The 12,618-nt window shown below is 35.5% G+C and overlaps 2 protein-coding genes across 3 annotated transcripts in view; one reads left to right on the top strand and one right to left on the bottom strand.

The window, feature by feature from the left end:
• The window catches only part of LOC126374331 (probable beta-hexosaminidase fdl), a 134,233-nt gene that overhangs the window by 73,019 nt on the left and 48,596 nt on the right, over nt 1-12,618 (top strand). Inside the window, exon 3 of one of the 2 annotated variants that reach the window (XM_050020903.1) lies at nt 363-424. The gene's annotated coding sequence lies outside the window, so the exon portion shown is untranslated. Of the gene's footprint in view, nt 1-362; nt 425-4,781; nt 5,087-12,618 lie in introns of those variants that run through there. The other variant, XM_050020904.1, reaches the window with a different exon arrangement.
• Nucleotides 1-12,618, bottom strand: part of LOC126374478 (uncharacterized) — a 42,405-nt gene that overhangs the window by 3,296 nt on the left and 26,491 nt on the right. The gene's annotated exons all lie outside the window — the stretch shown is intronic.

Here is a 12,618-nt window from a genome sequence, read left to right on the forward strand (position 1 = left end):
GGGATCACAAAGTGATTTTTGTGATGTGTCCACCGGGATTCGAACTCGGGACCTCCGGATCGTAAGCCCAACGCTCAACCACTGGACCACAGAGGCCGTTGGAAGCGATTGAAAAACATAATAACACGTTCAGCTGTCTTTTCGGGCATGTCGTAAAAATTGACAGAGGGATTTTGTCCTTTGTAACATGATGGGCAGTTGTCATGGGCGATAGGGTGATCCCTTGTGACCATAAGGTTCATCATATCCGTTTTAGGACTTCGTTTCAATAGTGGCTGCAAGTTGTCTTTGATTACTTGTGGCTCTGTACACCCCGTTAGGGATTGCGAGCGTGAGATTTAATCTTGTTTTTTTCTTTGCAGATGCTTTTCAAATGCGGACAACATAAAATAACGCCACGTCAACATTTTTAGAAATTGTAATGGTGAGTTTTTTGCTAATTGAATTTTAATCATAATATTTGTTAAGTTTTGCTTGCTAATAAAGGCGTGTTTTCATAATATAACAGCATGACTTTTACTTTCATCAAGTCTTTCAGTGTTCTATCCCATTGGTAAAAGTGTTGTTTCAATCGATAAGCCATTAACAATGAAATCAAGTTGGTATTTCTGTCTGACGACCTTCTGAAAACTACACGTGTTCACGTAGTATTTCAGGTTTTGTCATAATTATAACACAGGTTATGTTAACATTGTTTATGCGTAATAAACTTTTTGTTTCAAGTTACATAAGTAATTTAAAAAGAAAGTTAATAAAATAGTTTTTTTTTAAACAGTTTTATGACTATAGTGCACAACCGCCGTCGGCCAAAAAAGAGATCCGTACCGCCATAACTGGTCAGTCTCCTAGGTCAAAGTTAAATTATGAAATTGTGAGTACTAAGTAAATAAAGACAGATCTAAAGGTGACAAAAACCATTTTCTTTCTATTTAACTTATTTGTGAATTTTAATAAAGAAAAATGTAATAATAAGTGCGACATTTTCTCACGTTTTTCTATGACGTCACAGGTTGCTTTTTCATACAAATTCTATAGTAATTTCGTATTTTGACGTTTAGTAAAAAGTATCTGATTTGACTAGTTGGAAACTACCCTACTATGTTACTATTTACACAATACATATGTATGTGTATCGTATAGAAACTTCTTAGTTTCGAAACCCAACCAGCCAGTATCTTAAAATAAAGAAAAAGAATAATTTTAATGCATTCAGTCATGAGCAATACAATGTACTCACTTTAGGACTCTGTCGCACTAACATATTTGAGTGAGATTTACAGTTCAATTTGTCAAAAATGTTAATGTGACATGGTACCAAAGTGTATACATATTAAAGCTCGTGACCGTTCATAGTTCATCTGTTAAACAAAGTAAGCATCAATATTGAGAGGTAATGATGGATGATGATGGCTTCGCTTTTAATTCCACCCTCGATTGGTTACCCGATACACCTCGCTCTATGTAGGCAGATCGAGTCCAATGGAATATTGTATTGAATCCCGTCGTTTTTATTTGCAATCGCATTAGCAATCCTTCCTTGTTTTATTTAATCATAAAATCTACTTCAACAGCAAAACATTACTTCATTTTGAAGAGATTAGATGGATTTCTGCTGAGCTTGATTCTGCCTAGTTTTCTGTCAACGCTACAATTCGTTTTTTTTAAGTACTGTAGTTTTATATATTATTACTTATTATTCTGAGTTATTGAGGACAGAAGAGGCAAGATGATTGGACACTTAATTAGACACGTCGAATTTATTAAAAACATCAGGGAAGCTACAAGGAAAGAGAGGAAGGGGAAGACCAAGAATAGCTTACATGGAACAGATTAAAGAGAACGCGTACGTCGTGTCTTATAAGGAAGTGAAGGAATTGGTCTTTGATAGACAGAATGGAGAATGCTACACCGACATGAGCGTGGCTCTTAAATAAGTGATGATGAGTTTTATAAATTCGAATTCTCCTTTCGAAGACTCCTTTTATGTAGGTGATGGTTCGACTTTCCATGGTTGGTCCTACATCGGCTCAGTCGGGTCCAGATTTTTCGTTTGGAGTCAAAGCCAGGGACCGTCCGCGCGGGATCCTGAATAACTCCAGCACTAAACAACAAAAAACAACAAAAAAAAACACTCCAGCCTACACGTATCTTCCACACATTGCGTGACATGAAACTAATAAACAATTTCTCTCTCATTCTTAACTAAATAAGGTGAATCACCCATTGTCATAGGCTGAACAGCTATCACCGAACACGGTAAAACATTGTGAAAGGGAAGCAGGTTAACGCTCCTGTATTTACATATTCTCGTTTCCCATCCCATAAAGATAAAGTGTGAAGATATACTTTGTTGGTATTCACACAGTTACATATGTTAATACAGATGTACAAACCTGTCAGTTTCTTTAGGTTAGATAAGCCATAAGGAGTAAAAGCTGGGTGACAGACCAGGGTAGGTGGAGTCACAAGTCAGAAGACTTATCTGGTGACTACAGACAGATAACCATCCCATGGTCTAAAGTAAAAGCTGGGTGATCAGGGTAGGTGGAGTCACAAGTCAGAAGACTTATCTGGTGACTACAGACAGATAACCATCCCATGGTCTAAAGTAAAAGCGGGGTGACCAAGGTAGGTGGAGTCACAAGTTAAAAGACTTATCTAGTGACTGCAGACAGATGACTATCCCATGGTCCAAAGTAAAAGCTGGGTGATAAATCAAAGAAAGACAAAGACTAAAGAAACATTTCGTAGTGCGGATTTTGGGGGTTAAAAAGACCAAACGACGAGGGACTTTCCAGGCTACATTCACCAATAACAATATAGATGGCGTTGTACAGCTTTAACGTTACCTAGTTTCTCACTACTCTGGTACATAATTATTTCAAAATACAATGTAATGGCAGAAGCATATTATTATACAGGGTGCTAGTAACATCGTAACGAATACTCAGGGGGATGATTCAGACCATGATTCTGAGTTAATATCAAGTGGAATTTTTCGTCGCAAAATTCATGTTTTTTTTATTTATTTTTAAATTATTTTCAATTCTATACTTTTGCGAAGGAAAATTCTACTTGATATTAATCAGCTGAATCATCCCCCTCAGTATTCGTTACGATGTCACTTACACCCCACACAATTACGTATACATACGGTAGCCATACAAGTAGGTATGGGTGTTAGTGACACCATAACGAATACTGAGGGGGATGGTTCAGACCATGATTCTGAGTTGATATCAAGTGGAATTTTTTAGTCTGAATATTCCTGAAAATTTTTGTGTTTTTTTTTTATTATTTTCAATTCCATACTTTTGCGACGGAAAATTCTACTTGATATCATCTCAGAATCATGGCCTCAATCACCCCTCAAAGTTTTTGTTACGATGTCACTAACACCCTGTATAAATATTATTATATAATTGTTGCTTGCTAAATTATAAAACGGTAACCCAGAAATAGGAGCCAATCTAACATGATCATTTTACGTTTCGACTTAGTCTCGAATTTTATTTATGAATTGAGTAAAAATGAGTACGACGTTTGCCGCTTTTATTGATGACGTCACAGGACAAACTCCAAAGAAAACTTTCATTTTGGCATTTCGTAAAAAGTATCTCATTTGACTGTGTCAAATAACCTTTAATCGTGAGCAATATTTATTTATTAAAAAAAATGTTTCGTAGGAATCATATAAACACAACATAGTGAATCAACCACGCGGAAAAACAAACACGACCCAGTAATGTTTACAAAGTGTCTTTGTTTTATTTACAAAGTATTAAAACAATATTTGTGCACAAATGATGTTAGCTATAAGGAATACGTAAACAAACGGATGAGGTCCTTGATTCATTTGTTAAGCTTAATGCACACGGTCCGCGCCGGGAGTGGACCTGAGTCGGTCACGAGTGATCGAATCACTTGATATCTTTAATTTTGGAACTATTTTCTTTTGGTGCTATAAAGTATATTTGAATTTGAATTTGCCATACGCAATAATAATAATAATATCATTCTTTAATTTTGTAACTTTTTTTTTGGTGCTATAAAGTATATTTGAATTTGAATTTGCCATACGCAATAATAATAATAATATCATTCTTTCATTTTGTAACTATTTTCTTTTGGTGCTATAAAGTATATTTGAATTTGAATTTGCCATACGCAATAATAATAATAATATCATTCTTTCATTTTGTAACTATTTTCTTTTGGTGCTATAAAGTATATTTGAATTTGGTTCGGTCTCAACCCGATCACGAATAATCGAATAAAAAATCTATAAAATATTTCGTCATTATGACCCCAAGGTGATCCAAGGAATAAACACTTTACTCGCATTTACATAAAGTGCATTTGATCACGCAACCACGCAACTAAGAAAAACCTTCCATTTCTATTGTTTAAATACAACTTGGATAATCACACGTACTCGCTTGCGCGGGTCGGTGGCCTGTCAATCGCGCGATTGATTGAGTGAGATGGGTTAGTGCATAGAGAACTACTGAACCGCGCCCGACACGTTAATGTCTATGATCGAAATGATCGAATCGTTTGAACCCGATCATCATTCGAATTAGTCGTGATTGACACAGGTCCCGTAGACTCCGGGACAAATGGAGCGATCCGAGCGCGTCATATTTTCGTTATCTTTGAAGTTGTAAACTTGATTTCACACACGTCGCGCGGCGCGGTGTCATGGAATCTCCCACTCTACACTTCTCGCGATACTACTTCTATGTGCATTAGCCTTTAGTTAATCTTTGACATAATTTTATGGACGTAGCGTGTTCTTCTAGTGGATATATCTTTACACGGTCAAGAAGTGAATACCATCCGTGACAAATCTACAATAAGTCACGTTAAAAAAAACAATCATACGTCTTCAGATATCGGAATCAATTCGGCATACATTGACCTAGTGATGTTTTTGTTCACATGTGTAAGATAGTGCTTTAGTGTAAAAATATATAGTGCGGTTAGTGTATGTTGTTCATAAAAGTGTTAAGTGTACAAGAATTATATGGATTACACTTTAACGTCAGGGGTGCTACATCGTAGAACTATAAATGGTTGATACGTGGTAAGTATGTAGCTTATGCCTGGCAAGTGACAACTATATGTTGTACTAAAAACGAGCAAAATCTCTACAGAATTTGAATACGTAGAAATGAGAGTCAAGATTAGGTAAGATTTTATTTGTACGAATGTTATCGATTTGTATTATAGTATTTAACATAGACAAACGAAACGTTAACTAATTGGGTATTTGACTTAGTCAACGAAACTATAAACTGGTAATCTAGAAATACAAAGGAATGAATGAATGTCAAGGAATTGACCATTGATAGACTGGAATGGAAAATGCTACACCGACAAGAGCGTGTCTCTTAAATTGATGATGATGAATCTAGAAATAGAAGCCAGTCTGACATGATCAAAAATCAATCTAATTTAACTGCCCAACTTAAATTTTATAATTTTATTTATAAATTAAGTATGAATGAGTACGTCGTTTGACCGTTTTTATTGATGACGTCACAGGACAGTATTTCCATACAAACTCCGAAAAGTTACGTTTTGACGTTTCGCAAAAAGTATCTCATTTGACTATGTTATCAAGTAGCCTATTATCAGTCAGTCACTGTCACTTACATTCCGTCTTCACTCTTAATCAAAAATTGAAATAAATATAAATAGATTTCACTTTTCACAATCACATTTCACAAAAAAAGCGTTAGGTCGCACAAATTCTAAATATAAAAGTTGTAATGTCACCGCATAGTGGCGCGCGAATTAACATTATCTATTACGTACCTTTTCGCTGCTATTTTTATGATAACCGAGTTAAAAATTTCCTCGGAAGAATCATGGCGGCTAAAGAACCCGCCTAGGCGAAATGGGGATGTCTAGTGGAGCATATATAAACGTGTTACGCCGACTAGAAACCAATTATCGCAAATGCGATTTTTATTTCACGCTGGCAAGCGCTCGTTAGCCGGAGAACTATGGAGGGAGCCGATTAGCGCCGGTAAGAACAACCGCAAGGGACTACACGGGAATTGATAGAAAATAATAGAATAGAAATCATTTATTTTAGATATAAGTAGGTATTGGTACACAGTAGGAGTGATCATAGTAATTAAACCTTATTTCTAAAAAGGGACGACATTGAGGGAGTGTCCCATCCCGATGATGGGACACAGAGATTTTCAGCTGTGCTCCATCATCGGTAACACTACGGGGTTTTGAACTGTCTCGTTCTGTACTTTGTAAGGGATTATCATCACTAAACAGGCACAATTACATAAACTCGGCAATATCCTAAAATAGCAGTCCATGTTATGATATGTATTGCTAGACATTAGAAAATGAAAAAGCAATGTAATCTTACGTTGACGTCATCCAAATTGGATAATGGGTAAACAGTTATAAAGAAATGAAAAAAGCTTTTCTCGAAATTACCTTTTGGCGCATAAACATAAATATAGTCACGCCCGTATACTTATCGTGGTTGGGCAGAGTCATAAGATCAAATCGTACGACGTGTGAGAAATTGCTGAAACATAATATTATACATAAAACATAAATAGTCTATATATGTCCCACTTCTCGGCACAGGCCTCGAAAGGAGGCCCTCAATCCTACAAACGAAACAAATATTTTTTTTTTATTTATTCGGTTAGTTTTTTTAATGAATTGCAATGAGTTACAAGCTGAATCGCCAAAAACAATTCCTGAATCTCACTTTTATGTATATTAAAAATGCATAAAAACAATACACTTTTGACCAGACAAAAAACGCGAGCGTTTGTGAATGCGTCATGAAATCCATCTATTGTTTTGTTTTGAAAGGAGAGCCGTGAAAAATTTAATGAACAGTATAACGTTTAAAAATAGAACTACGTGCACACACCTCGGACACTTCATACAAAAAAAAACCGTATTACACAGACACTACTCTTTGACAGTATCGTACAGTCATGAGCAATATCATGTACTTTAGAACCCTGTCGCACTGTCATATTTGACATTTAATGAGGCTTACGGTTTAAATTGTCAAAAAAGTTAATGTGATATGGTTGCAAAGTACATGCTAGTACTCGTAACCGTACACGCGCATCTGTGTGTGTGACGTTTGACGCCCATACGATTGAAGACTAAAGTAAGACCGAGGGGGGGGGTGAGGTAAATCTAGCTCACACGCTGGTGGGGAGCGGAGAGTTGCCGTTCTATACGTAGTATTATTCCCTATTCTATGCATAGACTAACTGGCTAGAATGAAGATTAGGACTCCATCATAGGAATCTGCGGGAAAATGCGAAGAAAAAGACCGCTAGCGTTAAAAGGCCACATTGAAGCAATTCATCTAAAAAAGCAACATGGCTCTTTGACAATTGTTGACATTGCGCATTTACTTTTATATGTTCAAATGTCAAATTGCAATATTGATTTTTTTTTTGATAAATTGCTGCAATGTGGCCTTTTTAGGGACCCTCAGGACTACAACTTTCCATTTTGTGTTTATTCCGTATATAAATAGTGATAATCATTAAATTATTATTGTAGCAGAATTAATACTTGTTACATTCGCTTTTACGACGCACACAACGTAGTTAACAGACGAAAATAACTCGCCAATTAGTTACCAGAACTGTTATAAATTAAAAAAAGTTCGCGAATAGTTCGGAGCGAAGTGGACTAATACATTGGATTTATTTTTAAATGGACAGCTTTGGATTCACTTGGCGTTAAAAGGCGCTAGTTAAAACGCTTACTGTGTTCAGAGAGGCGAGGGCACAGTTGGACCGACTGCTATTTATTTGCACACTACAGAGATGGAGTTAATCTAGCCGCACTCTATGATTTTGACATAATAAAGTACAGCAATTCGCTCCGCTGCAACAGACAAGCAAGTACCTATCGATCCGGGGGGTTAAAAAGGCCACATAGAAGCAATTAATCTAAAAATATATATTGCAATTTGACATTTACGCATATAAAAGTAAGTTCGCAATTCAAACAAATGTCAAATAGCAATATTTCTGTTTTAGATGAATTGCCCTTTTTTGTGTTACCAGGGGGGTTGGTAACACATCAATTATTACCCGGAATTAAATTAATTGTAAGTAATTGAGGTTTTTATTAGTCACATTAAAATGTGTTTTTTCACAGAGACGCTTATGTGGTTTCCATAATAAAGCGACTTAAGTGTAAGTTCAGCCCTGTGCGCCGGAATAGTTGACAGTTTAATGTACCTACAGGGTTAAGCGTCGACGATTTAACTTCCCTCCAGCCCTCTAAAGGCCAATTCGTCCCAGTTCTACCAATATAGATGTAGTACGGATGCTGAGAATTTACCGAAAATAGGACAACACTATTTGCCTAGTCATGGCTGGGTGTTTCTACCGTACCACACAGTAGGATGTATGTATAGCTATTTCTAATTATGTTAGCGCTCATTATGCTACTATGTACAGTCATGAGCAATATAATGTACCCACTTTAGGACTCTGTCGCACTAATATATTTGACAATTAGTGAGACTTACAGTTCAATTTGTCAAAAAAGTTAATGTGACATGGTACCAAAGTTTATACATATTAATGCTCGTGACCGTACAGTCACGTCTAAAAATATGTACCTATAAAGTTTAGAACCAAGTTACAACAAAATCTCAGGAAATGACAAAAATATAAATGTGACATGATTCTAACGTATATCTGATCATAATTATTATTTTTATAGTGACACTTCACTGTACTCGGTAAGTTTCATACATGTATAGTATATCCTTTCGATTGGAGTTTTGAAAACAAAATAAAATAATATACTGTGTATTATGTAAATGGTATTTTGTTTTTTTTCTTTTATTTTTTTCTTTGTGTATTACGACTCCGTAATCGTCCACCATAAATAAACTTAAACAAGAAGAGGGCAGATAGAGGTGTACGTCAAAATTAAGATAATGGCCCCGATTTCTGCAGACACCTCCTAATTTTATTTTAAGTTATACCTGTCATTTTCTTATCTCCGAAAAGAAAAGGGATGGATGATTGACAACCGCTAATTTTAAAATGAATGAATAATCCGGCTCGTTCACTTACTGTCAACTTAATTCTGTCGGGTTATTTATTAGTCAATATTATAATATTGGAAGGGTTTTCTAAACTTCTGCCTAAAATTGACGTGTGTTCCATAAATTTTATGCCTGTCGATTACCCGTCCCTTTCCTTTTCGGCGGAGAAGAAAATGACAGGTATAACTTAAAATAAAATAAAAAAGAACCGTTTAGGCGTTTACGACTTTTATGACATAACGTGGCCATTTTTGTATGAAATTAGAGTGATGTATACAAATGTTATACGGGAATAGTCGACAGTTTAACGAAGTACCCCGACCCTCTATGGACTAATTGATTCCCGACTACACGGAAGCCGATGGATACCAAGAATGTATTGAATGTATCCTAACCACAAGTGCTGTAACGGAGTGGGTACTCTACAATGGTATTTGATTTGATTGAAATGCTTGAAACGCTTCTATAAAGTTTAGAGATAAAGTCAATAATCAATGGAACAGTGCTTGAATAAATGAACGAACGAGTGATGAACGAAATGAACGAATGAACCAATTTTTCCGTCAAGAGGACTGTTGCGAATGGAACGTGCGTCTAAGCCGAATTGGGTTGCCGCGTGATTAATTAGGCCAAATAATTAATAAGAAAATCCTATTTAAATAAAAAAACACAGATACAAAAACTTTACTGAATTATAACAAATTAGTTCTGAATCTTCTTAAGTATATTTTATTCAAATCGAGTTCTGTGTCAAAAAGTATAATTATTTTGTTTTACTTTTTGCTACGGCTAAATTAGGCACGTTGTGTTTTGACAACGCAAAAAGTTCTTTTATATTCAGACTATTTGAGTCCACCCTAAACGCTAAACGCTTGCGGTATCATTTTCCATTCAACGACTTTTTACACGTAACATGTTCTCTCGGTTTTGTAATCACAATTACATTTTGTTCACGGTTCATAAACTGAAAATAATTATAATAAAGTCAAGCGCTTAGATTGTTTACATTACTGAAGGCATCACTCGAATGGAGGCACGTTGCTCCATACGTGGGACTGAGAAAAACTTGTATTGATATATACTTAGAACGAATAAATAATATTCGTATTACGTAGTATAGGTATAATAATGCACTCCCATAGTGCATACTGGGATAATCGCCGGTTGATGTAAATGGAGTGAGTGGGCGGATATAAAAAATGAAACTAAACGTATGACACTTTTACTAAATAATTATACCAAACGATAGAGAAAACACATAAAATAAAAGCTAAAATTAAAATAACTTAAAAACAACGACCGATTCTTTGTGAGAGCCAAAATTTTGAAGAGAAAAGACAATCAAACCATAACTATAAAACATAGAAATTCGTATAAACTCAGGATCCAAACACTACACAAACGAAGTCGCGGCTAACAGTAAATTATATATAAATCAAGCTGAGAAGTGCACAATGGTCCAATCTTCACTGAAAATCAAGTGCTGTTGAAAACAGACTAACAAAACCGCGAGCAATTATTTAAGCCATACCAGGAGAGCAGAGCTGGGAGGGAATTCCTGTAGTTGTAATCCACTTGAGACAGCTGGGGAATGCAGGTGAGTGTCCGCTATCTGCGACACTTGAAGTTGAAGCCTCTAGATCAAGTAAACACTCCTCTACAGTTCTGATGCCCTGGTATTTTCGGTGATTGGCTATTTGATGTTTCATTCCAAAAAGAGTAATTTTGCATTCGTCGTTGCCAATTTAAAATCTATTATGTGCAATCGGGTCAATTTTACAGAAAGTAAAAAATCTTCCAACTGAATTTTTGTATGACAAGTGTGTTAAAAATATTAAAAGCTAATTTATATTTACGTACATAAGAGTTTGTACTGAATTTTGTAGGAGCATGACAAAAAAGAAATTTGTTGAGGGCGACACATAAGATCTTTTAAATAGGCAACGACGAATTACACAGGTTGTTAGTTACATCGCAACGAAAACTTTGAGGGATGATTCAGACCATGATTCTGAGTTGATATCAAGTGGAATTTTCCGACGTTACGATGTGACTAACATCCTATATATAGTTTTTTTTAATATATTAACCATGATGCTATTTAACAGTCTCTAACAGATTTACATAAACAGCATATATGTATGATATCCCCACTGCTGGGCACAGGCCTCCTGTCAATCTACCTGAGGGGGTATTATAGGTTGTAGTCATTCGGCTAATTAATGACAATATGCACCAAACCTATAAAACTATCAGAAATTTTGGAACACTCTGGCGCGAAGTTGTAACACCGCCGTCAGTGAGAATTATACAGTATTTTAGTTTGACATTCAGGTATTTGAAACGAGGTATTAAAAGTTGGTGCAACTTTGTTTCTGTTTCGTTATTTACTCTTTGCTTTTCGGCGGATCAGAAAATAAACAGGTATAACTAATACAATTGGGTCGTGTACGAGGTTTACCTACGATAGATTATAAAATTCTGATTACTAAATAAAGACAAATCTAAAACTAATAAAATACGTTTTCTTTTTTCTATTTAACTTATTTATGAAATTTAATCAAGAAAAACGTAATAATGAATCCGATATTTTATCCCGTTTTTCGATGACGTCACAAGGTGTCATACAAATTCCATAGTAATTTCGTGTTTTGACGATTAGTAAAAAGTAACTGATTTGACTAGCCTATTAGATAGTGTGTACAGGAATTAGTAGCAATGTGTGTTTTTCGCCTTATGCACAATTCGATAACTACAAACAACGAAATGTGACAATGGTCAACAATAAACAATTGACAATCAACACTTTACAATATTTCGGACAATATAGGTACTTGTGCCGCTAAACTGCGGTGTGTTTTGCTCATTTGTTTTAAATTGACTTGTAAAATTTTCAACCAGTATTTTGCAATTTCAATTATTCTGTTATCAATTGGTTTAGTTAGGTTCTTGTAGTATAATATTTCATTAGCCCGTTTTTGTAGGATACCAACATCAAGTGTGGCAAAACCTGTTTCATATTTTTCATTTTTAAAGATGAATTTTCTTTTTGGTAAATCGGTATTTTACGAGTTGAACTTATTAAGACGACATTTAGCTCTGCCCATTGCAATAATAAGGATGACTAGTATAAATTCATGTCTGTACGTGTGTGTATTAATATAATCAAGCTAAAAATAAGTTGGTTAACCCGTAGAAGGCCGCGGTGGGCTATAACGGTCCGCAACAAGGTGCATTATATTTTCACACGCGGAGAGGCTCGCGCGCGCCATCAAAAGATTTCCCAAGATAACACTCATAATTCGCACTCATCGCCACTACCTTAGGGATAAACGTTGCTATCCGGATTTTTCCAAAAACTACCCGTTTTTATAAGACTCCATGTGCATCGAGAAGTTAATTAATATTGTTTGACTTGTCTTTTAGCAAAAAACAAATAAAAATAAAAATACTCATGCGTCTTGTCAGAAAGTACACGTCGACATTTGGAAGGAGATAATCGTCTAGTTTCGACTTCGTAGAGTGTCATTTTAATC

The sequence above is a fragment of the Pectinophora gossypiella genome, chromosome 17 (assembly GCF_024362695.1).
Source record: "Pectinophora gossypiella chromosome 17, ilPecGoss1.1, whole genome shotgun sequence".
NCBI classification, from domain to species: domain Eukaryota; kingdom Metazoa; phylum Arthropoda; class Insecta; order Lepidoptera; family Gelechiidae; genus Pectinophora; species Pectinophora gossypiella.